Source organism: Pinus tabuliformis, chromosome 1_2, assembly GCF_031772625.1.
Source record: "Pinus tabuliformis cultivar Carrire ecotype Pingquan chromosome 1_2, CPIR1, whole genome shotgun sequence".
NCBI lineage: Eukaryota > Viridiplantae > Streptophyta > Pinopsida > Pinales > Pinaceae > Pinus > Pinus tabuliformis.
Window position 1 is genome coordinate 1,244,627,467 of NC_142298.1, and position 23,426 is coordinate 1,244,650,892.

A 23,426-nucleotide genomic window follows, 5' to 3' on the forward strand; every position below is an offset into this window, starting at 1 on the left:
TATCCACCTAAGGTGTGACAGTGCCTTAGCAACAAACAGAGACAGCTATTCTGGTTTCTTCCTTTATGAAATGTGAAAGAAGAGAGATAAATAGACTTACCGGTGTCTTCCGTTTGTCCCTCGATCCGGTCTCTCTTCTCTTTGGGAGTTCACAGCTAGTTGCCTTCTCACTCGCCCAGCTTCAACAGGTTCATGCAAGATCACAAGAGAACAGCTACTTGCCTTCTTGCTTTTCCAGCTTCAACGGGTTCCTGCAAGATCACAAGAGAACAACTACTTGCGACAAGAGAAGAACACTACACAAAGACAGATATTCACATTCATAACTAGTTTAGGATTAGAAATAAACCAAATACACTAATGCAATCATACATCAAAGACACATCAGTATATAGGAGAAACCAAGATAGCTTTATTGATGAATAACAAGGTTCAGGAAGAGATACAAGCCAGAGGGCTCCAATCCAGCATCTCCTTCCCAACAAATGGAATTCCTATCTTCACCCCCTTCAAAGCATTAAGCACCCAATGATTCCAATCTCAAACCAACAGCAATTCTTTGCAATAACAAAATTCCAGCCTCTAGATCTCATGGAGGAGAGATCCATATATAGATGTTTGGAGAGAGGATGAGTCAGCTTGAGATCTGACTAGTGTCCTCTCCCTCTGTCAGTTCTTGATTCCACTTGGAGGTTCTTGCTTCCACTTGGAGATTTGGAACCTCTTACTCATCACCAGTCGAATTCCCTGAGGCAAGTGTCATTTTGGAAGCTTCCTGGGTTTTGACACCTTGAGAAATGAGCTTGCCACATGTCCACTCTCGTTCAGCGTAGGTAGCCAGTGTTCCTTTTGACATTCAACGCCGGTAGCTAGTGGTTGCTTTGACATTCAGCGCAAACAGCTAGTGTAGCCACTGAAATGATCCTGAATTGACTTGTTTTTGAGCAGTTTCTGGTGGAGAACTTCTGTGAATTGCTGTGGTTTGTTAGCCTTGTTCCTATAGGGGTAGGAACAACATGTTTAGGGACTTTGGATCCCTTAGATTATGGAAATTTCATGCTCAATGCTGTAATGCACAAAAATGTCTATAACAAACGACTACAACACTTGGCGATTGACTGGCAGAATTCAACATCTCGGACCACATCCCTACAATAGTTCGAGCCTGGATAATGATGCAAAGGAATATTGAACAGTTACTATCGGTACTTGTTACCTTGACATTTATAGATATGCCTTCTCTTTGTGTCTCAGCTAGATCACATTAGTCAGTAAATATCCAATTAGGAGTTCACAAATGCCAATAGGCGATGATGACGCAAAGAGCGAGCCATAGGGCTTATTATATTCAGAATTTTAAAATAAGTTTATGGTGTTGTTCCACTGCCAGTAAGCATGCACAATACCCCAGAGGAGTCACTCCACGAAATCACAAACATTGCTGCACTGCCACTGAGCCTAGTCAGTACCCCAACGGAGTCGTTCCATTACCTCTCTGCGGAGGAAGCCTTTCACAATTTTTTACCTTTATTTAACTTCATTTTCTTTTATGTCTGCATTTGCAATTACTACTCAATGTGCATTGCGTTAGGGCGGATGAGGGATCCTAACTTATTTTATGAGAAAGAGAGGTTGTTTCTTGTTTGAAAGAAACTAAAAGATATCCTAATTTATGTTTGCCTTCATGTCAAGCTTCCACATCTCATCTCCAGTTAACAAGTGAATAAAGAAAACAAGTCATTGAAACAATCAAGACCATGGAGAGCACAAGGTTCAGGTTAAGGGTATAGGTCATTCAAACTGATTAGGGTTCCCCATGAGAAATTTGTTCTTATATTCCATGTAAATGAATTAGACTCATAGGAAAGATATCTAGGACGAAACTTTGATAAATGGTTCTAAGAGAAGCTATCCATTAGCGTGACCATCACAACTTCACAAAATCATTAAGGCTAGGGTTTCTGATGACCAGGGAAGCTCTCCTAGGGTTTCAACCTATGCGAAGAGGTCAAAGCCATGCACTTTAAGGTTTAAGAAAGTGTAAAAAGGTGTGAGAAATCTATTCATAGTACCAAAGGCTTTTAGGCTCATTGATGCTCAATCAGGTGGTATGCAAAATAGAGGGAATTTCCAGGTTAGGTCCAAGGTGAGCGTATGTTAAGCAAGAAAAAATGTATGATGTAATGCAACAGACAAGGCTTATGATGCAATGTAATGCTATGTATAGAAGATATCAACTAATTGTAATTAAACGATCAAATCAATGCATATGTAGAGGTTTCATGGATGCCATGTAACAATAAACAAATGCAAGGACATGAGAGAAAAATAAACATGTAAGAAACTAACTTCCTATGGTAAGGAAAATGAAACATGAAAAATTTAAATCATAAAGCAACCTCTAATTAGCAAACCAATAAGAAAAAAACTAAAACCTAACTAGTATAAACCCTAAATCCTAATTTAACCATAGAGGAGGTCGGGTTATGTGAAATCAAACTTCCAATGCAGCCACCGCAACAGTTCCCGACCTATAAAACCAAAGATGACAACAATTAGAATTTGTGAAAAGAGTTGTGCGAAAAGTAAAATGCTTACTTGTAAAGCATGCACAACAGAAAGAAAATATCATCTACTTATAGGGAAATGTTCCAAAAAAGACCTTTCAAGGAAAATTGCAACCCAATGTTGGTAAACTGAATCAAAGGCGTGAAATTTATAGTCATCCAACCATGACATACATCTGTCCATGCTTAACCCTAAACCCAATGCAAGTAAGGCAAGGTGATGTCGGCTAGCAAAGGAATTTTCCTGATTAATCCGATCAGCAACCCTATCATGAGGTAGAGGATGATCAACCTAATGACTCTGAAAAGAGGTGCTTCTTCCAGGTGTAACTGAGATCCCTAAGGATTCAAACGTAGAAATCCTAATCTTAGGAACCCTAGTTCGAATTTTTTCATAGACTTCATCAAGGGCATGAGGACCTAACAAGGGCATGAGGACCTAACATAACCATCAGCAGAAGCTGATGGGCCTCATCATCCTGACCAATCTCTAAACCTTCAAACAAGATGCCATCAAACGTCAATAGCTTCCGCAAGGTTTGTAGGTGAATTCATATGGTTATCATTGGTTGTGACAGGACAACTACCAGTGAAAATATTGTGGATTGGATCCGATTCTGAATATTGATTGATTGACAGCTCAACCAATCAGTTTCTTTAGATTCCAAAAAATGAACTAAATAAATTGAAAGAGTCTCAGGCAGGGGAGAGGTCAAGCGATTGGCACCTTCCCATATAGGAGACTGTAAGACATCATCTGAGTATGTATGTTGACGGACTGTACTAGTTGGGAAACAATAAAAATTATTTTAGACAATGGCTAGAGCATTCCCTTCAGCAAATAAATTACGGTACAGAGGTTGATGCACATCAACTGAAAGGTGATGGAAATATTTTCTTAGAGAGACATCACTTGAATCACAGGCTTCCAAGATGAGCTCACATCTAACAAAATGATCTTGAGAGGAGTGTGATGTGAGAAAACCGTAGTTTCAGAAACCCTAATTTGACTTGGTTTAGGGGTCTCATCAAGAACATGAGAACCTGACATAACCATCAGCATAATCTGAAGTGCCTCAACTTCTCAATGAGTCCCAAAACATTCAAAAGGTGGATCAACAAATGCTGGTGGCTTCGTAGGATCAACAAATGGGTACGTAGGATAATCCCTAGAGGCGTGAGTGAATATATTTTAGGTATAATCAGAATTGCTGAAACCACCAGTTTGATCAAGTTGGGTGTCTGAAACATAAGGCTCCTCTTAGATTGAGAGTAAAGAGGGATTAATGAGAGAACCAACTTGATCTGCGTGAGATGCAAGGCCCTCTTTTCCACTTGTTAAAGACTGCAGGTGGAATAGATGAGGCATAAGAGATTCAAAATCAACATCCTTTGACTGTGAAACATCACCCTCATGTACGTGATTGCAATCAGCATGAGCAAGATAAAGATTTTAATGATTTTTCGGAACCGCTGGTGTAGTAGATCCATGGACTAAATCAGAGTATAATGGATGCACATGGTATATGAAGGGGCACCAATCAAACCCAAACTCGCATCCTGCCAATTTATATTCACCATAGGGGAAGATGGATTTCCAGGAATGATGTGGTCCATGGATTTGATGGGACTGACAACTTTACCTGAGACAAGATCAAGGCCATCATGGGCAGGTGAATGAGATCTAGGAATATAGTGAGACATGTTGAATCGTCTCAGTCTAGGTTCCATCAGTAGGAAGAGATGTTGTATAATTTTTAGATTCAATATCAAAAGGTCATACAATCAATTTAGAGTTGAGACCACCAGATTCATTTCCCATAAAGCACTTTTCATCGTCTAAACCATTTACGACCATAATATTATTATGTAACAGGTCAAGAGGAGGATGAGAAATCCCACAAGTAGTAATATCTTACTCGAAGGCTTGAGGTTGTTCCAGATTCAAAGAGAGAGGTGAAACAAGATTAGGCATAGAATCTGGACACTTTGTAATCTACAAATTATGACGTTACTCATGCGAAACAGGATTTTTTTCTAATTGAAAATGTTTTAAAGAAACGAGAACCAATAATTGAAAAGTTATATTCAAATATACCCATTCGATGTCTCTTTCAGGAAATTCAAAACAAATATGTACAAATCTAAAAGAAAAATACTCTAAAGATTCTTCAGGATTCATCCTAAGCTCCTTTATCCACTTTAACACATCTTGAAAATTGTACCTGTGAAATGCTTGTTGGAGCTCACTGATGAGTTGCTCAAATGAATGAATGGACATTGTTGGAAACTTGTGGCACCATTGCTTGACATGACCTTCAAGGGCAAGGGAGAAAAGCACACAAGCGAACTTATCATCATCCATCTCAAAAGATTCAAAAAACTCAAGGAAATAAAAAACGTGCTTGGTTATGGATTTTTCATCCTCACCGTCAGACCTTAATTGAGAAAAGTGGTAAAATTGTTCCTCGGGGATGGAAACTTGAAAAATGAACAAACCAAATAAACATCATGGGAGAAAAATTTGAGTCGGATCCATTTACAGATATGAGACTAAACTGCAGGCTCCAAGGGCTCAGCTTGTCATCTGGCCCTCCTTCTAGCGCCAATTTTGTTGACGAGTTGAAATGTACCACCAATGACTAAGGCGTCTCCCTGGTGTGAAGTCCCAATTAGACCTCACATCATTTGGGATAGGAGCCCCATCCGATATGTGGGTCTGGCTTCCACCATGAATGTTTTTGATATTGGCTATCAAATGAGAAGGTGTAAGAGTGGGACAAGAATGAAACACTTAGGCAGTGAAACAAAATTAGCCCAAGATTGACAAATTGCAGAAAGAGGTACAAACAAGTCTTAGCAACAATAATAAAATATATACCATGAAGGGGATTAGTGAACTAAAACCCCATTAGCCATAATAAACATTAACATTCCATAAGTCAATTGCAAAGTAGTTCACAATAGGTCACCAACATGGTAAGGAAAAAGTAGACACATATTCGAAAGCAAAACATACATGCAACCACTATGTATCAGTTCATAACATATTGTGTATATGAAAGCACACATACAAATATGGTGAAGTACTAGACAACTAAAACAACCACCATGAGTAAGCATCGGAATTGGTGCCAAAGATAAAGAACATCTAATTGATGTCGTTGCAGCTTCAAATACATATCATGCAATTGGTCAAAACCCAATAGTGGCACATGGGTTGTTCATACCATTGACTGATGCCAAAACCCTAGCCCCACTACAAATCCACTCTACTAGTTGCCAAGAGCTAAGTAGCTCTAGCTCCCAACCATAAATCAACTATCTATCCTGGCCTCAACTAAATTTCTAAATTCCCCCTTCTAAATGAGGTCCGAGGGAACATTTATAAAGATAAGGTGATTGTTCACCTACTGTGACCCTTGGCCTTCTCTCATAAACTTTTGGCTACCCTCACGACTCTTGAGATTACCCACTTGTTTCTTAGGTCAAAATGACTGTTACATGCCCACCTCAGTCCTAACATAGTGTTTGATATAATTATGTTTATATTTGTATTATGATGAAGGAGAGAGAGGAAAGGATGTAGAGGGTTATTGGAAACCTTAGAATGCTTGTTTCCTATATATCCTAATGATGTGGATGCTTTGTTCTTGAACCAACTTGTTCTATTGCCACTATGCTTCGCTCACATTCATCAATCCTCTAGTGATGTGCCTTGGGGTTTCTTGTGGGGTTCTTGAAGCATACAAGGGACCATCAGGATTGCTATGGAAGCTTCACAATAAACTCTAAATATTCTATATAGATCAATATCTTGCTACCTTCCTTCTGCCTTGGAGCTAGCTTGATTTCAATATCTGTTCTTGACCAAGATGATGCATTTCTGCAACATCGATCCCTTGCGTCATGTTACCAATAAATTCGGCTCAAGTGTTTGCATAAATGGTAGGGATCTGCCTTCACCACTTCAATCCTACACATGTACACAATCATAAATTAAGAATCAAGAAAAAATGTAATCTGATGAAATATAAGAAATAAATATCACAATTAATAACAAGGAAAAATTCTTAGCCTTGACATCTCTTGCAATTTCATGATCACAAATTTGTGTATTGAGACACTCCATGTCTTGGCACCAAGGTGGCATCAATTGTTTCTTTCCTTGAGTGGTTAGATTATCATTGTTATATCACCTTTCATGCTCCTTTTCATCCTCATCATACATGTTGGGCATTGTTGCATTGCGTTGTTTTTAAGCATTTACAAAGGTATTAAGTAAATGATCGGCTGAGGCCTATATTTATAGTTTTAGGTCATGCATGTGGGGTTGCATGGGTCGCAGGGTTTGATATAGGTCAGTGTGCCACCTTTATGACCCATGCAACCTATGTCACCAGTGCGATCTATGCGACCTGTGCGACCTATGCGACCTTTGCGTACCATGCAACCTTTGCGGCTTATGCGACCTATGCGACCTGTGCGACTTATGAAACCTGTGTGACTTATGCGACCTACGTGACCTTCATGACTTGTGCGACATTTGCGACCTATGCTATCTATGTGACCGATGTGACCTTTGCGACTTGTGCAACCTGTGCGACCTATGCGACTTGCGTGACCTATGTGACCTATGTGACTTCTGCAACCTTTGCAACCTGTGAGACCTTTGCGACCTATGTGACCTATGTGACCTATGCAACCTTTGTGACCTGTATTATATGTGTGACCTACTTTGCAACCTGTGTGACCTATGCAACTTATGTGACCTTTATGACCTGTACTATATGTGTGACCTATGTGACCTTTGCGACCTTTGTGACCTGTGCGACCTATGTGACCTTTGCGAAATTTGCGACCTGTGCTACCTATGAAAACTATGCAACTTGTGTGACCTATGAAATATTTGTGACCTATGCAACATTTGAAACCTATGCAACCTATGTGACTTGTGTGACCTTTGCGACCTGTGTGACTTGTTGATTTGGCTAGGTCGCATGGGTCGCATGGGTCTCAAAAGATAATGGATTTGTGACTTGGTGACTAGAATGGCCTTGGTTTGGCTTATGAAAGAGACATCAAGCTTTTCTAGACTTTTATGGGTTTCCCCAGCTTCCCAATAGACTCTAAGGATAGGCGGTATCTATAGAATAGGTGAAGGGGCTCTGAAATTTAGAAGTGTTGGAAATTTTTTTAGGTGTTGTTACAGTGGATACAACAGGTATTTAACACTTTAATAAGAACAAGAGGAAGAAAGATGTAGTTTGGTATCTAAAAAGTAGGAGTTAGTTTTCCCATTTAAGGTGAAGTGATAGGCCTTTTCGTTTTTCTATTTCATGGAGACTTATGATGGAAAAGTTAGGAAACACTAGTATAAATGGAGTTGAGGATAGAAAGCACTCACAATGGCTTGTGGAAATTTTTCAAATGTTGATGTACATAAAAAATTTCTAGTAATGGGTTGGAAATGGACGCCCACTAAACTATTACCCATCCATGTGTATCACAACGAACTCTGGGAACAGAATTATTTCAACCACTTCTACCAAATTTTCCATTGCATCATTATACCAATATTTGAGTCTATTTTAGTACAAACCCTCCCGAAATGTCTAAAGAAGCCATGGTTTTTCTCTTAAGGATTGGTGACTGGTTGTCAAGGACCTCATGCTCTACACATCTATATCCCTCCTTGACTACATTTCAAGGAGGTATCTTATCAAAGACGTGAGATAGGGAAAAAAAACTGAGTTACAAAAATCTTCAAAGAAACTTGGACCTAGTTCCTGTTATCACTCAAAAATTTCTTCTAAGTTGTCAGAAAAATAAAGGACATAGGTAACCACAAACCACCTTTGGAGATCAGTATCTAGCCTTCCTAATCTCAGAGAGGGCTCTCTCTTTTTTATTTAACTTTGTTTTAGTTAATGGGTTTTAGGCTAGTTATGATTGTGCTTGGGTTTTTCATTTGAATTTGGGTGGTGGGATCACTTACTTAGATGAACAAAGGGTTTATTTTACCATTGGGCTATGGGGTCAAAATGCCAGACAAGGAGGACTAGATCAAGTTCTAAAAATAGTGTCTACAGGGAAAGATAGAGGAGTTGATATAGATCTCGAAGGCTTGATGGTGAAATGGTTTCCAATTGGACCCAGGGAGCAGTTAAGGATTCCCTAAATTGGATTATGAAGAGAAATGAAAGAGGTCAACCAATATGGGAGAGCAATTAAGGGTTCTCAAATCCATATATCAAAGAAAGCCATATAAATGATTAACTATGAAAAATAGAGTGTACTTAAACAAATTCTGAGTTAAATTTCAAGTTAAATCATTCAAATTTAGACAACATTTAAATTTGTGAAACACATAAGAAAGTAAAAAAATCAGACAAAGAAGATACTTCACTGCAATAGCTCATCTCATGAATCCTGTAATGCAATATTTTTATTACTTTCTCCAATCTCTTGACTTGAAAATTGGTACAATAACCCTTAGGTTTTAAGATCAAAATAAATCTACAAATGTATAGAAATCCACACCAAATACTTCAATTTATGAAGTATTTATACAAAAATATTATACAAAATATCCCAAACTGTCTTGGGAACTAATCTAGGAGAAAGAAATATCTTCATGCAAGAAGATAGAGATAACTATTGAACTGTTGCTTGCTATCCTTGTTATTTAGGTTCTGCTGGCTTTGATCTTTTGATATTTTGCACTTTAATCTGCTTTGTTGTTTGGTCTTCACCCTGGATGTTATATTTACTTTGACCTTTCATCTGATACACTTTGACCTAGTTGACCTATCAATATCCTTTTACTGTGCCCTTTTACTTTTATTGTACATTTTACATTTTTACTGCGTATTTCTACAGTAAATCATTTAGTTTTTCCCATGTCTCGGCATCTGGTAATTGGATATTGAGCATCTTCCTGTAGATATCATCTGCCTCTATATACTTGGCAAAAGTAGGCTTGTTGACAAAAAGGTGTTTTACCTCATGCTGGAGGTAAAACAAATTCTCAAATGTTTGATACAATACTTTGCCAGTAGGTATGCCCTTCATGGATGAAGTATTTACTTGATCTCTGGCTACTTCCCTAATCTTCTTATTATAATCCTCTTGTGTCATTAATTTTTCGTTTATAACCAAGGGATTTGGTAAACCCTTTTGCCTCAAAACTTCGAATTTAACCATGAATCTATCAATGGCCAATTGCATGGTTTGGCACTTATCCTCTAAGTTCAACATCAAATTCCTCTTAGTGAGGACCTTTTTAACTTCTAAAATTGTACCTGTTCTATTAGATATCTCTAATTCCTAAAACTCATACTTTTTCTTGGAGTTGGGGAAGTGAATGATCCTTGCAACTTCCTCTGGCAAGTCTCCAAGTTCTGCCTTGACTCTTTGTATGGCTTCTGTAGCTTGCTTTATTAAATCAATTTGTTCAAAAATAACCTAGATGGATGGACAAATATCATTAACAGAGTCAATGATATTGGCCCATAGTTGCTCCTTAGCTTGACCTAGAGGTTCATTCAGTGTCAATTCCTTCTCCAGGCTTTTGATTCTTTCGGTCATCCTTGTGGACTTCTGCTATTCTTCTTTTTGCATGATTTGGGCCAGTTTGTAATATATTTCTAGGCTAATCAATTTCTCCTTAAGCTTGTTCATCTTAATGGTCTGAATGGAAATTTCTTCCATTTCTTTCACCAACCTGTTTGCTTCATCCCCTGTTGACCCTATTGTTGTTGATCCCGTTGCTGATGTAGTTGGTGTAGATGCTGGCAGTGTTGTGGCCATTGGAGTTGTGGGAGCCAAGGATGCTACCAAAGTTGAAGGAACAATAGTGGTAACTGTTGGGATGATAGTTGTAGGAGCATCATCAAGATTAGCTTGTTTGAGCTGAATCAAGTTATCCAATTCCTTTTCCATCTCCTTTGACTGATCGTTCAAGGGCATCACTAGGTCCATCATCTCTTCATGATTGGTTTGGATCTCCAAGACCTCCTTTGTCTATGGGTGTTGTAAATGTGGTAGCTTGATTTTTTTCTTGAGGGTTGCTATATCCTCATTTTTCTTTTTGATTAGCATTTCAACACCCTTAATGTCACTTGGATCATGTCCCAGTTCAATGACCAAGTCCTCCAATGACTTTATCCTATTGTCTTTGGTCTGTGAAGAGGCCTTCTCTAATTTGTATTGTGTCATCACATTATCCAATGAACCTTGCATCTTGTAGGCAACCATGACCTTTCTTATAAGGGTGGAGTAAATCATTTCTCCAGCCTATTTTTGGAACTCTATTTTGTCAATGGGATGAACATCCTTGCCCATCACCTCAAATTAGTCTTCTTATAGTCAGCCGAGGTCTTTGGTTGCTGTTGAGTGGGCTACAAACATGACACCTGCATCTTTCCTGCTTTAATGTCAAAGGCTAACATTAACCTGCTCTGATTGGCTGGTGTATGTTTGGAGTATTGGGCATATGTCTTTTCCTTCAACTTATCATTCCTCATCTTTATCTCTATGTACCTATCTTTGATGTCCATTTCTCTGTTAGCTAGCATAACAAAGGAATAAACCTCAAAATTGTGTTGTCATTCAATCAATTGAGTGTTGGAGGTTGATGGATGTTGTGTTTCACCTGATGAAACTATGTCTTTACTTCTTTGCCCCATTGTTTCAGTATTAGTTATTTCCACTGATTCAATGTTCTCCTCCTATTTAGACATAGGATTCAACTTGGGCCTTTTTCTGAGCTCAAATAGCTCATCTCTAGTCTCCATGGTAGAGCTGGATGCCTCTTCCCTGTTCCTATTTGGATTCTTCTCTTCATTGGCTGGGGTCTGTAACATTGGATGAACATTCATTGGTTCTCCTAGCTCTGGCACTTATAGGAAAGAGCTCTGGTCAAATTGTTTTTCAAAATCAATGAGAGTGTTCTCCGCATCCACAACTATGCTATCCATGTCAATCAATGTGTTTTCGAACCACTTAGATTGGTTGGAAAACTGTTCAATGTCAGGTCTTGGGAGGTGGATGTATGGTCCCAACTTGACCCTAAATCTTAGCTTATTTATAACACCATGAGGGTCATACCGCCACATGAAGTTGTTGTTGAACTTCATTTGCTATAGTATCTTGTTAGCCTTTGGTCTAGCCTCTATGTTATTGCAAATTAATGGACCCAATGGGTTCTTCATCTTAAATTGGGTTTTCTTCTAAGCAGATAGGAAGTGGACCTCATCAGAGTTGATGATTTGTCTGAAATACTCCAGTGAAAATACCCTCATAGGGAGGTATTTGGGCAACTTATAAGGGGCTAATTGGTAGACATAAACTCTTATTTCAGTGTGGTTCTGGTACAGGTACCAGTTTCCCACCTTGTTGTTCTTAGCCAACTGTAGAACTCCCTTGACTTCTTGGTTGATCCTAGGTTGAGTGTTATCAGTCAGCATGTTCATGACTGGGTATACAAATGAGTCTATGAAGTCTTTGTAGTTAAATGCTAGGTAAATGCTGTGGAAAAATTTTGGACCAAGGATGTCTAGTAGAACATTGATCTCTCTTTTCCCTTGGTATCCAACTTCTAGATACTTACAAGGAACTTGTCTACTTGGTAATATAAAAACATATGAAATAACATTGAAGAGTTTATGAGAGATTTTTCGGCCTAAATCACATGATATTTCATTTGTCGATGCGTTTCGAATCAACAGTGTGGTCATCATCAAGACAAGTTGAAGAATAGAATCTAGGTTGCATGTTAAATAGATAGAGCAGAACATCCAACAACTATAATTTTTGACCAGGCAACGACTATATTGACTAGGTAATGGCTATATTTGACTAGGAAACAACTAGTTGGACCGGACTCAGGGAAAAAAGGAGCATAACTGTATTACAAAATGAAAATTATAATAAGTTAAAGTTATGGATTTGAATAATTATTAAATTAATAGTTAGTTATACTATTATTCAATTAAAAGTTAATAGGATATATGAATTTACATAAAAGGTATTAACAATTCGATATTTATTTTAATTTTTATTATACATATACTTCTTCTCTGGTCTACTGCAAGTGTATGGACGGATTTATTCTTCTCTAGATATCATTAGGTTCTACCTGCAATTCTTGGATGATCTTCATCATTGGTACTCCCAAAGATGATGGAAAAACAACATCCATTCCATATACCAGCTGATAAGGAGATGTACCAATTGACTTTTTGGTAGTTAGTCTGTTTGCCCATAAGGCATTGACCAACTTTTTATTCCATGTCATTTTGTTGTCTTCTGGTAATTTCTTAATGATATTGACCAGGCTTTTGTTATAGGATTCTGCAAGTCCATTACCTTGAGGGTAATAGGTAGTGGAGTGGCCAAGGGTAATGTGGTATTTGTTACAGAAGTCTACCATCTTCTTGGACTTAAAATCAACTGCATTATGAGTAATGAGCTTTCAGGGGCATCCAAATCTTGATAGGACATTGTTTTTTAGGAAGGAGATACTGATAGAGTTTGTAGCTTGTCTAGAAGGGATGGCTTCTATCCATTTGGTAAAATAATCAGTGGCTGTCAAAATCCACTTATGATGGGTTGAGGAGGCTGGGTGTATTTCTCCAATGAAGTCTAACCCCCATTGTTGAAATGGCATTTTTATGGAGATGGTTTTGAGAGGTAAAGGTAAAAGCTTTCTTTTTCCCTCAAATATCTGGCACTTATGACATGAGGACACATGTTTCTTAACATCTACAAATAGGGTGGGTCAGTAAAAACCCACCCTTAGAATTTTGTCAGCAGTAGTCTTCCAATACAAGTGTCCTCCACAATCTCTGGCATGAAATTCTTGCATAATTTTATAAGCTTAATCTTTTAGTAAACAATTTAATAGAATACCACCATTGTCTTTCCAAAACAAAGAATTATCTATGATACAATATCTTAATGAATTCATTTTCAAAATCTATCTTTAGTTCTTGCTAAACCAGGAGGAGCTTATAAGTTCAGTAATACTAATATGATATCTTCATACCAAGGTGAATCAGTAAAAGGTTCACTGATCTGTGGAGTCACTATATCGTCCTAATCATCAAGGGCACCAATGAAATTTATATCTAGGGCCTGAAAATTTGATTCAGCCATGAGTTTGGCTAAACCTTGGCCTTTGATAAGTTTAGTGGGCTTTATTTCTATGTCATATTCCAAAATAGTGGAAATCCATTTGCCTCTCTTTCCTTCAGGCCCATTTTGTGTCAAAATGTCCTTTACTACTGAGTTTGGAACATAAGCAATGATGTGAGAATACAAAATGTACACTCTGAAGTCTTTAATAGCCTTTACTAAAGCTAATGCTTGTTTTTCCATAATGTTGTATTTGAGTGTGGCATCTCTTAAGGATTTACTAAAAAATTCAATTGGTTGTTCATATCCTTGGTCATTCTTTTGCAACAAGACTACTGCAATAGTGTGTTCTGAAGCAAAAGAAAAAATTATAAAATCTTTCTGGAAATCAGGACTTATAAGGACTGGAGTCTTGGTTAGGGCTTCCTTGATGGCTTCAAAGAATTGTTTGGCCTCCACTGTCCATTTAAGTGTTGATTCCTTTCTTAACATGTTATTTAGTTCTCTAATCAGTTCCGCTAAATTTGAAATGAATCTCCTAAGAAAATTTATCTTGCCTAAAAATGAATGTAACTCTTTAGAGTTTCTAGGTTGGGTGATGGTCAAAATGGCCTCTATTCTAGCATGATCTATTCTAATTCCATCTTTGGATATTATATGTCCCAACAGTTTACCCTCTTCTAGACCAAAGAGTGTCTTTTTGGGATTTAAGGAAATCCCAAATTTTTTGCATTTAATGAAAACTCTTCTCAGGTGATCTAGGTGTTCATTATCAGATTTAGAAAAGATTGTGATGTCATCATGGTAAACTACTAGGAAGTCATGGATCTCCTTGGAAAAAGCTATATCCATAGCTCTTTGAAATTTTTCTCTTGCGTTCATTAATCCAAAAGGCATCTTCAAATACATGAAGGTACCCCAAGGAGTAGTAAATGCAGTTTTGGCTTGGTCCTCTGGTTGAACTGAGATCTGGTTATATCCAGAAAATCCATCAAGCAGTGAAATTCTGGATGAGCCTACTACCTTCTGAAGGATATCATTCATTTTTGGTAGAGGATAGTTGTCTTTTAATGAGACCTTGTTTAAATTTCTGAAATCAACACAAAGTCTGGTTTCTCCAGTTTTCCTCCTAGTAGCGAGTAAGTTTGAAACCTAATCTGAATATCTAATGGGAGCTATAATTTGAGCATCATACATTCTCTTGACTTATTTCTCAATATATGGCATAAGAACTGGATTAATTCTTCTAACTTTCTGTTTAAAAGGCTTATGATCCTCTTTGATAGGTATCTTGTGTTGAATTATGTTGGTGTCATAAGACTTCAAGTCTTCATAACTCTAGGCAAAAACATCTTGAAACTCTTTAAACAAATTTATGTATTTAACCTTTTCCTCTTGAGGCAAGGCTTTTGACTTTTTAATGAGTTTTGGTTTTTCCTCAGTTCCTATGTTACATTCTTCTATATCTACATCATTGGAATCAAACAAATCTTCGAAGGGGCTAATCCCTTAGGAAAAAAATTACTTTAAGATTAATAATTTTAGGATCATCATTCATTATTTCTTCTATTTATACATTTTCTAAGTTATCTACTTCTAATCTATTGAAAGTAGTAGGTTTACCTATTTCTAAAATATTTACATATATCCCACTATCTATGTCATTTTCTATTGTACAGTATGTATCTATATTACAATTATGAAACTCACCTTTAGCACTCATGAAGTCATAAATTTGGGAATCCTGTGAGAAAATCTGCCAATACTTCAAATCATCTGGTATGACAGGTCTATGTCTTACTTCTACATTGTACTGATGGTTGGGCTAAAAGGGAAATTTGCAGGTACTGGCAAAAGTGGCCAAACTGTGGGCTCGCATATTCTGCTTTCTAGGAATGGCAACAAAGTTTGTTTCCATAAGGTCTTTGATCAAATCTAGGACAGTCTCTCTATATTGACTCAGTCTGGGATTGTTTACAGAGTATTCACCATTAATTTGTTTAATAATCAATTTTGAGTCTCCAAGTATAGAAACTCTCTTGGCTCCAAGTTTTCTAACCATTTGTAATCCTAATATTAGAGTTTCATACTCTGCCATGTTATTTGTGCATTTAAAATTTAACTTGAATGCATGACCTTCGGCATGATTATTCTCCATATTGTGGATCCACACTCCTGCACCTGCCCCTAACCTATTCACAGACCCATCAAAATCTAGATGCCATAGGGACTCATGAAACATGTTTTCACTATCAATTGTTTTGTATTTATGTTATTCAACTATGATTTCCTTTCGGTCATGGTCTGAATTGTACAAGATGAAAGAGTCCATATCAAAATGCATGCAGTATATAGAGAAATTTTGTGGTTTTTTAGCACTACTCACCATGTATTTCATCAAGGTCTCTCTATACAATTTTCTTTGTTGGCTAAAAATACATATGGTGGCATATGACATATCTAATTGCAAGGACCGTTGCAATTTCGCTCCCCATGAGCGAGATAACAACATTCCATATTTGGGTGGGATATCTGCAACTACTATGTCCATCACAATACTCTTTGCTAGGAATTGGACTAGAGTTGCACATAAATCTTTAATCAAACCAAGACATTTTATTAGGTAGAGTCTAAGGAAAACAGGTCCTTATATGGTCTAGTGATATCTAAGTTTAGTGTCTCCATGACTACTTTTGGCATCAAGCTATGGGATGCCCCTGAGTCTAGCATAGCATTATGTAATATTTTGACATGAATTTTCAAGCTAATGTAGAAAGGAGGGATTCCTCCTTGCTGATTAGTACCATTCACCTTAGGGCCAAACAATAGCTCAAGTTGACCATCGTTCAAATTGAATACATCTTCCCCTTCACCTATATTTAAATTTTTTGTGATTTGTTATCTATAGGATTCATTTTTCACTAGCTCAGTCAAAGGGACTAATATTTTCAATTCTTCTATTTCAGTCTTGAGGTTGAAAGGCAGTTGAGCTTTGTTTGTTTGGATGAGATCTTCTTTAACAAATGTAGTTTGTGTGTTTTTATCTTGTTTCTCAGTACTAGGCAATTCAGTCTGTGTTTCAGTTGTTTTTATTTGATTTCTCTTGTTTGTATTGTTTTGAGTAACAATCTTAGCTTGAGTTTTAGTGGAGGTTATATATACAATTTTTGGGGTAGAAGTCTCCTGTGTTCCCCTAGGAAGGATTTGTAAAATTTTAGTGACATGAGCTTTTGTTATCTTTTTAGTTTGGGTCTGGATTGATCTTTTAGTGGGAACTTCATTGTTCTTTTTACTTCTTATGCTATACTGTTTGTGAGCCTCATATATAACTGACTCATAACCCTGCTTAAAGTCAAAGGATTCCCCAGATTCTAATTGTAATTGTTGCAACATATACATTTCTTGTTCTTCTTGAGTAAGAAAAACAACATCTTCATTTTTTATTCCTGACAAGTTTATCTGGGTGTCATACTCTCCTTCATGACTTTGTGAACCCTTAGGATATTTTTCTTAGAAGGGAGGCCTAATTTGCTGATCTGGTATAGAATTCTTTCCAGCATTAGGATTCTTCATGAAGTTGGGGTTTCTTATTGGGGGTGGTTGTTGGTTCTCCCACTGAGTTTTTCTTTCCATGTTTTCTAATTTATCCATTATTCTCTCTACACTCTTTGCTAAACTATCTATTTTTCCATAAAAAGTGGAAGTTTCCTCTTTAATGACAACTCTATTTTCATTTCTCATTCTATCTTTCTTCGATAATAGGTTGGCCTCTACACTAACAACATTACTTTGTATTTGTTCCAAAGTTTTAGGGTTTCTTTCCCTTAACTAGTATGACATGTCAGTGTCAAAACCATTAGGGAATTTGACTAATGATAGGTCAGGTGGGGGCTTAATATTAGCTGGGATTGCATTGTAGATGCTATTGAACCTAGTCCAATAATCCTGAACTGACTCATTAGGAGCTCTTCTAGTGTTATCATATTCAGAAAGTATTTGCAGAGGGTTTTTCTTTCTTTCCCATCTATCAATGAATAATCTATGAAAAGCAGCTAAATATACAATATGATTAGATGGTAGAGATTTGAACCATTTTTTAACATTCCCAATTAATGTTTGGGCAAACAACCTGATTTGGACATCAGATTCATCTATCCCATGCAACTCAAAATAGGCAATCATTTTGTTCACATGTTGTTGGGCAGTGTACTGACCAGTAGCATCAAACAAAAAGATTTTGCTATGATAATCTTGGGGCATGGCATGAAGTTTTGCAGGTAAAACTAGAGGTGCATATCAGTCTGCCATGACTTAGATTCCGGCTTGAATAGGGGGTAAAGTGTCGGTACTTGAGGAAGGGCTTGAAACAGATGGAGATGAACTAGATGAGGATGAGGAGTTTGGTTGGATAGGAAGTTGATGAATGATTGGACTGTGGTGGATACAATGGGTGACATGGTGGTAAATGAAGGTGTATCTATAGTGTTTGAAGGTTGTGTAGAAATTTCAGAGGCATCAACAGTGAGGGCAGCTAGTTCAACATATTGTTGAAGGTAAGCATCATCTATATGGCTTATCAATGTAGAGGTTAAAGCTCCTAAATTACCAAAAGTGTCCAATACAAGTTTATCTAAATTTGGATGGATAGGCACATTTTTTGATTCATTGAATTGAATAAAATTAGGGTATAACATAGTTTCATGAATTGCATTCTCTAATTTAGTTATAACAATGAGAGATCAAATGACAAATCAAATAGAATTTCCTCTAATGTTGATAATTCTTTAGGGAGTGACTTTTCTTTAACTAACTTGCAACTACTTGCTTGAGTTTCTACCTTTTTTTTTTTTCTTAAAATCTTGTTTGGGTCATCAACTATATTAGTAGGGGTTGGATCTAGATTTAACGTGGTATGTGAGTCTTCTTGGGAACCAAAATTTTTATTTTTTATTTGCTTTTTATGAAACTTTTCAAGAAAAACTTCTAAAAATGACCTTAAGGGGTCAAGATGAAATTTAAGGTTTCCTTAAAGTTTTATCAGGTTGAGGATCGAGTCCCCAGTATGGTCGCCAATTATGTTATGTTAGGCCCCTATACTACTAGTGTAACCCTATATTGTTATTAGTACAAACCCCTTATTATATTGTTGTACCCATGTAGTCCCCATATTGTTACTATTGTGCCCCATAGAAGCCCACTATTGTTATTATTATGCCCTTACATTATTATTGTTATGTCGGCTCTGATTATATTATGACCCCTTAGACTCCTATATATAGAAAGGAGGTATTTTCATTTGTATCATTCAAGAATTGTTCATTTGTGTAATGTAAAGGAGGTTTCCCCCTCGAAGAGGCTGAATTCTAAGGCGTTGATCTATCTTTTCTATCTTTTTGTGAGTTGGTTTCATAACATTTGGTATCAGAGCTTTGGATTCTATGGTTTTGCTGCTCCAAATAGGTCGTTGTAGAATTATCACTATAACTCTTTTTCTGCGACGTTTCAGAAGCAAAAAAAAAAAAACCCATTTGAGACGAAATCATGCTGAACCTTGGGTCTGAATATCAGAGCTTTTCGCACTATATTTGTGGAGATATGATCTGAGCAAGTTGGCCTTTTTGCAGACTCCTGAATTATATTCCAAATAGGTGACCTTGGGAAAATTGTCATAATTTTTGTTTTGAGCATCAGATTGCAATTTCGTAAGAAGTTACAAAAAGAAGACGGATTTTAGTTTCCTATATATATATTTTTAGACTCGAAGGTCAAAATAGTGACACGTGGTAGTTCATATAAGTTTGCTCTTCTGAAAAGGTATATAATCAGGTTATCTTAGGAGATTGTGCATAACTCTTTCTTGGAGAATCTAAATTTGATCAGACTAGTGGCATTGGAAAGAGGACATAGAGTGATACTATAGATCACAATTTCAGAATTGGAAGAATTGAAACTATAGAGTTATAGTCATTTCAAGATCGAGCTCCTAAAATCAAGAAAAGGCAATATGAGGAAGTTTGATGGCAAGGATCTGGTAAACTGGATAATTCAAATGGAGAAATATTTTGTTCTACATGGTGTACCATTGTTACAAAAGGTATGTATTACATCTTCATATTTAGGACCAGATCAATTTTTATGGTATAAAGGGCTTTGTTTTTGTAAACAACTTGTTACGTGGTCAATTCTCATAGACGGAAATGATAGCACATTATGAGGATACAAAGAGCAACACCACAACAATTGGAAAGAGTAAAAGGGCTTTGTGACATAGTGGAAAGTAAAATAATGGCAACAAGGAAGTCTACGCCTCACAACTATAAATATGGAAGTGTTTTTTCTCCTAACCTTCCACAACCTACAAGGGTTACACCACAACAATTGGAAGAAAAAAAAGAAAAATGGCTTTGTTACAATTGTGATAGCAAATGCACTAAAGGTCATAAGTGTGCTGAGAAGAAATTATTTTACATAGAGTATGAAGAGGAGGAAGAAAAGGATCAAGAAACATCAAAAGAAGAGGATACACGCCAGGACCCAACCCTAGAGAAAGAAGAAATGAATCAGACCATATCTTGTAAAGCATTGGCAAGAATTACCACTCCTCAAACTCTTAATATAGAAGGACATATCAAGAAGAAAAAGGTGCAAGAAGTGAAAGATCACATCGAGAAAGAAGAAATTAATCCAACCTTATCTTGTAATTCATTGGTCGGAATTACCACTCCTCAGACTATCAAGATAGAAGGACATATCAAGAAGAAAAATGTTCAAGAAGTGAAAGATCACATCGAGCATCAAGAAATGAATCTGACCATATCTTGTAAAGGATTGGAAGAAATTACCACTCCTCAAACTCTAAACATAGAAGGACATATCAAGAAGAAAAAAGTTCAAGCAGTGAAAGATCTCATCGAGCATCAACAACAAGTTCTCCAACTTTTAAAGGATAATGCCACTTTGGTGCAAAATAGAATGAAATAACAGGTATATCAACATTGTAGTGAAAAATGTTTTGATGTAGGTGATTGGGTATTTTTATTGCTACATCTCAAGTAAGCTATTTATGAGAAGGAAATGTTGGAAATACTACATGCACTTAAAAAATGGTGACCTTACGGAATGGGAAGACACTTCAAGGTAAAAATGGATCATGATAGTCTTAAATACATTTTAGAACAACTATTATCTTTAGAATAATAGAAAAAATGTGTCACAAATATGTTGGGTTATGAATTTGACATCATCTATAGAAAATGGAAGCAAAATTTTGTTGTAGATGCACTCTCAAGAAAGGATGAGGATGTGGAAGCATTGTTTTGTGCTATTTCTATTATCCAACTAGATTGGATAAATGAAGCAAGGGATGAATGGAAGAAGGATGAAGAAGTATGGCCACTTATTTAAAAGTTGCAAAAGATCCCAATTCAAACAATATTCCCAGAAATTGAAGAGGAAGGAAAAATTATATTGGAACCTGGAGTAGTTAGAGAAACAAGAACCCGATAGCTACAAAATCGATCAATTTCAGAGTATCTCATCAAGTGGAAGAACTTACCCACTGAAGATTCCACATGTGAGGACAAGAATTTTATACAGAAGCATCAATAACTACTCAAGCGTTGAGGACAACACTTTTTGAAGGAGAGGGGCATGTTAGGCCCCTATACTACTAGTGTAACCCCTTATTGTTATTAGTACAACCCCCTTATTATATTGATGTACCCATGTAGTGCCCATATTGTTACCATTGTGCCCCATAGAAGCCCACTATTGTTATTATTGTTCCCTTACATTATTATTGTTATGTTGGCTCTAATTATATTATGACCCCTTAGGCTCCTATATATAGAAAGGACGTCTTCTCATTTGTATCATCCAAGAATTGTTCATTTGTGTAATGTAAAGGAGGTTGCCCCCTCGAAGAGGCTGAATTCTAAGGCATTAAACTATCTTTTCTATCTTTTTGTGAGTTGGTTTCATAACATGTTATCACTCCAAAATTTCTTATAAGTTGTCAGAAAATAAATGATAGAGGTAACCACAAACCAACTTTGGAGATCAGGATCTAGCCTTCCTAATCTCAGACATGGCTCTCTCTTTTTTATTTAACTTTGTTTTAGTTAATTGGTTTTATGCTAGTTATGATTGTGCTTTAGTTTTTGATTTGAATTTGGGTGGTTGGATCAATTACTTAGATGAATAGAGGGTTTATTTTACCATTGGGCTATGGTGTAAAAATGACAGACAAACAGGACTATATCAAGTTCTTAAAATAGCCTCTATAGGGCAAGATAGAGGAGTTACTATAGATCTCGAAGGCTTGATGGTGAAATGGTTTCCAATTGGACCCAGGGAGCAGTTAAGCATTCCCTAAATTGGATTATGAAGAGAAATGAAAGAGGTCAACCAATATGGGAGAGAAATTAAGGGTTCTCAAATCGAGATATCAGAGAAAGCCATATAAATGATTAACTATGCAAAACAGAGTGTACTTAAACAAAATTTGAGTTAAATTTCCAGTTAATTCATTCAAATTTAGAGAACATTTAAGTTTATGAAACATATAAGAAAGTAACAAAATCAAACAAAGAAGATACTTCACTGCAATAGCTCACCTCATTAATCCCGTAGTGCAATATTTTTATTACTTTCTCCAGTCCGTTGACTTGAAAATAGGTACAATAACCCATAGGTTTTAAGATCAAAATAACTCTACAAATGTATAGAAATCCACACCCAATACTTCGATTTATGAAGTATTTATACAAAAATATTATACAAAATATCCCAAACTGTCTTGGGAACTAATCTAGGAGAAAGAAATATCTTCATGCAAGAAGATAGAGACAGTTATTGAATTGTTGCTTGTTGTCCCTGTTATTTAGGTTCTGTTGGCTTTGATATTTTGATATTTTGCACTTTAATCTGCCTTGTTGTTTGGTCTTCAAGCTGGATGTTCTATTTACTCTGACCTTTCATCTGATACACTTTGATCTGATACACGTTGACCTGCCTAACCTGTCAATATCCTGTTACTGTTCCCTTTTACTTTTACTGTACATTTTACATTTTGATTGAGTATTTCTACAGTAAATCATTTAGTTTTTCCAATGTCTCAGCATCTGGTAGTTTGATATTGAGCATCTTCTTGTAAATCTCATCTGCCTTTATATACTTGGCAAAAGTAGGCTTGTTGACAAAAAGGTATTTTACCTCATGCTGGAGGTAAAGCAATTTCTCAAATGTTTGATACAATACTTTTCCAGTGCGTATGCCCTTCATGGATGAAGTATTTACCCGATCTTTGGCTACTTCCCTAATATTCTTATTATAATCCTTTTGTGTCATTAATTTGTTGTTTATAACCAAGGGATTTGGTAAACCCTTTTGCTTCAAAACTTCGAATTTAACCATGAATCTGTCAATGGCCAGTTGCATGGTTTGGTACTTATCCTCTAAGTTCAACATCAAATTCCTCTTAGTGAGGACCTTTTTAACTTCCAAAATTGTACCTTTTATGTCAGGTATCTCTAATTACTGCATCTCATACTTGTTCTTGGAGTTGAGGAAGTGAATGATCCTTGTAGCTTCCTCTGGCATGTCTCCAAGTTCATCCTTGACTCTTGGTATGGCTTCTGTAGCTTGCTTTCTTAAATCAATTTGTTCAAAAATAACCTAGATGGATGGCCAAATATCATTGACAGATTCAATGATATTGGC

The 23,426-nt window shown here is 36.6% G+C and overlaps 1 pseudogene; it reads right to left on the reverse strand.

Moving 5' to 3' along the window:
• Nucleotides 1-23,144, reverse strand: part of LOC149210756 (NADP-dependent glyceraldehyde-3-phosphate dehydrogenase pseudogene) — a 35,040-nt pseudogene extending 11,896 nt beyond the window's left edge.
• Nucleotides 23,145-23,426: the final 282 nt, after the last annotated feature.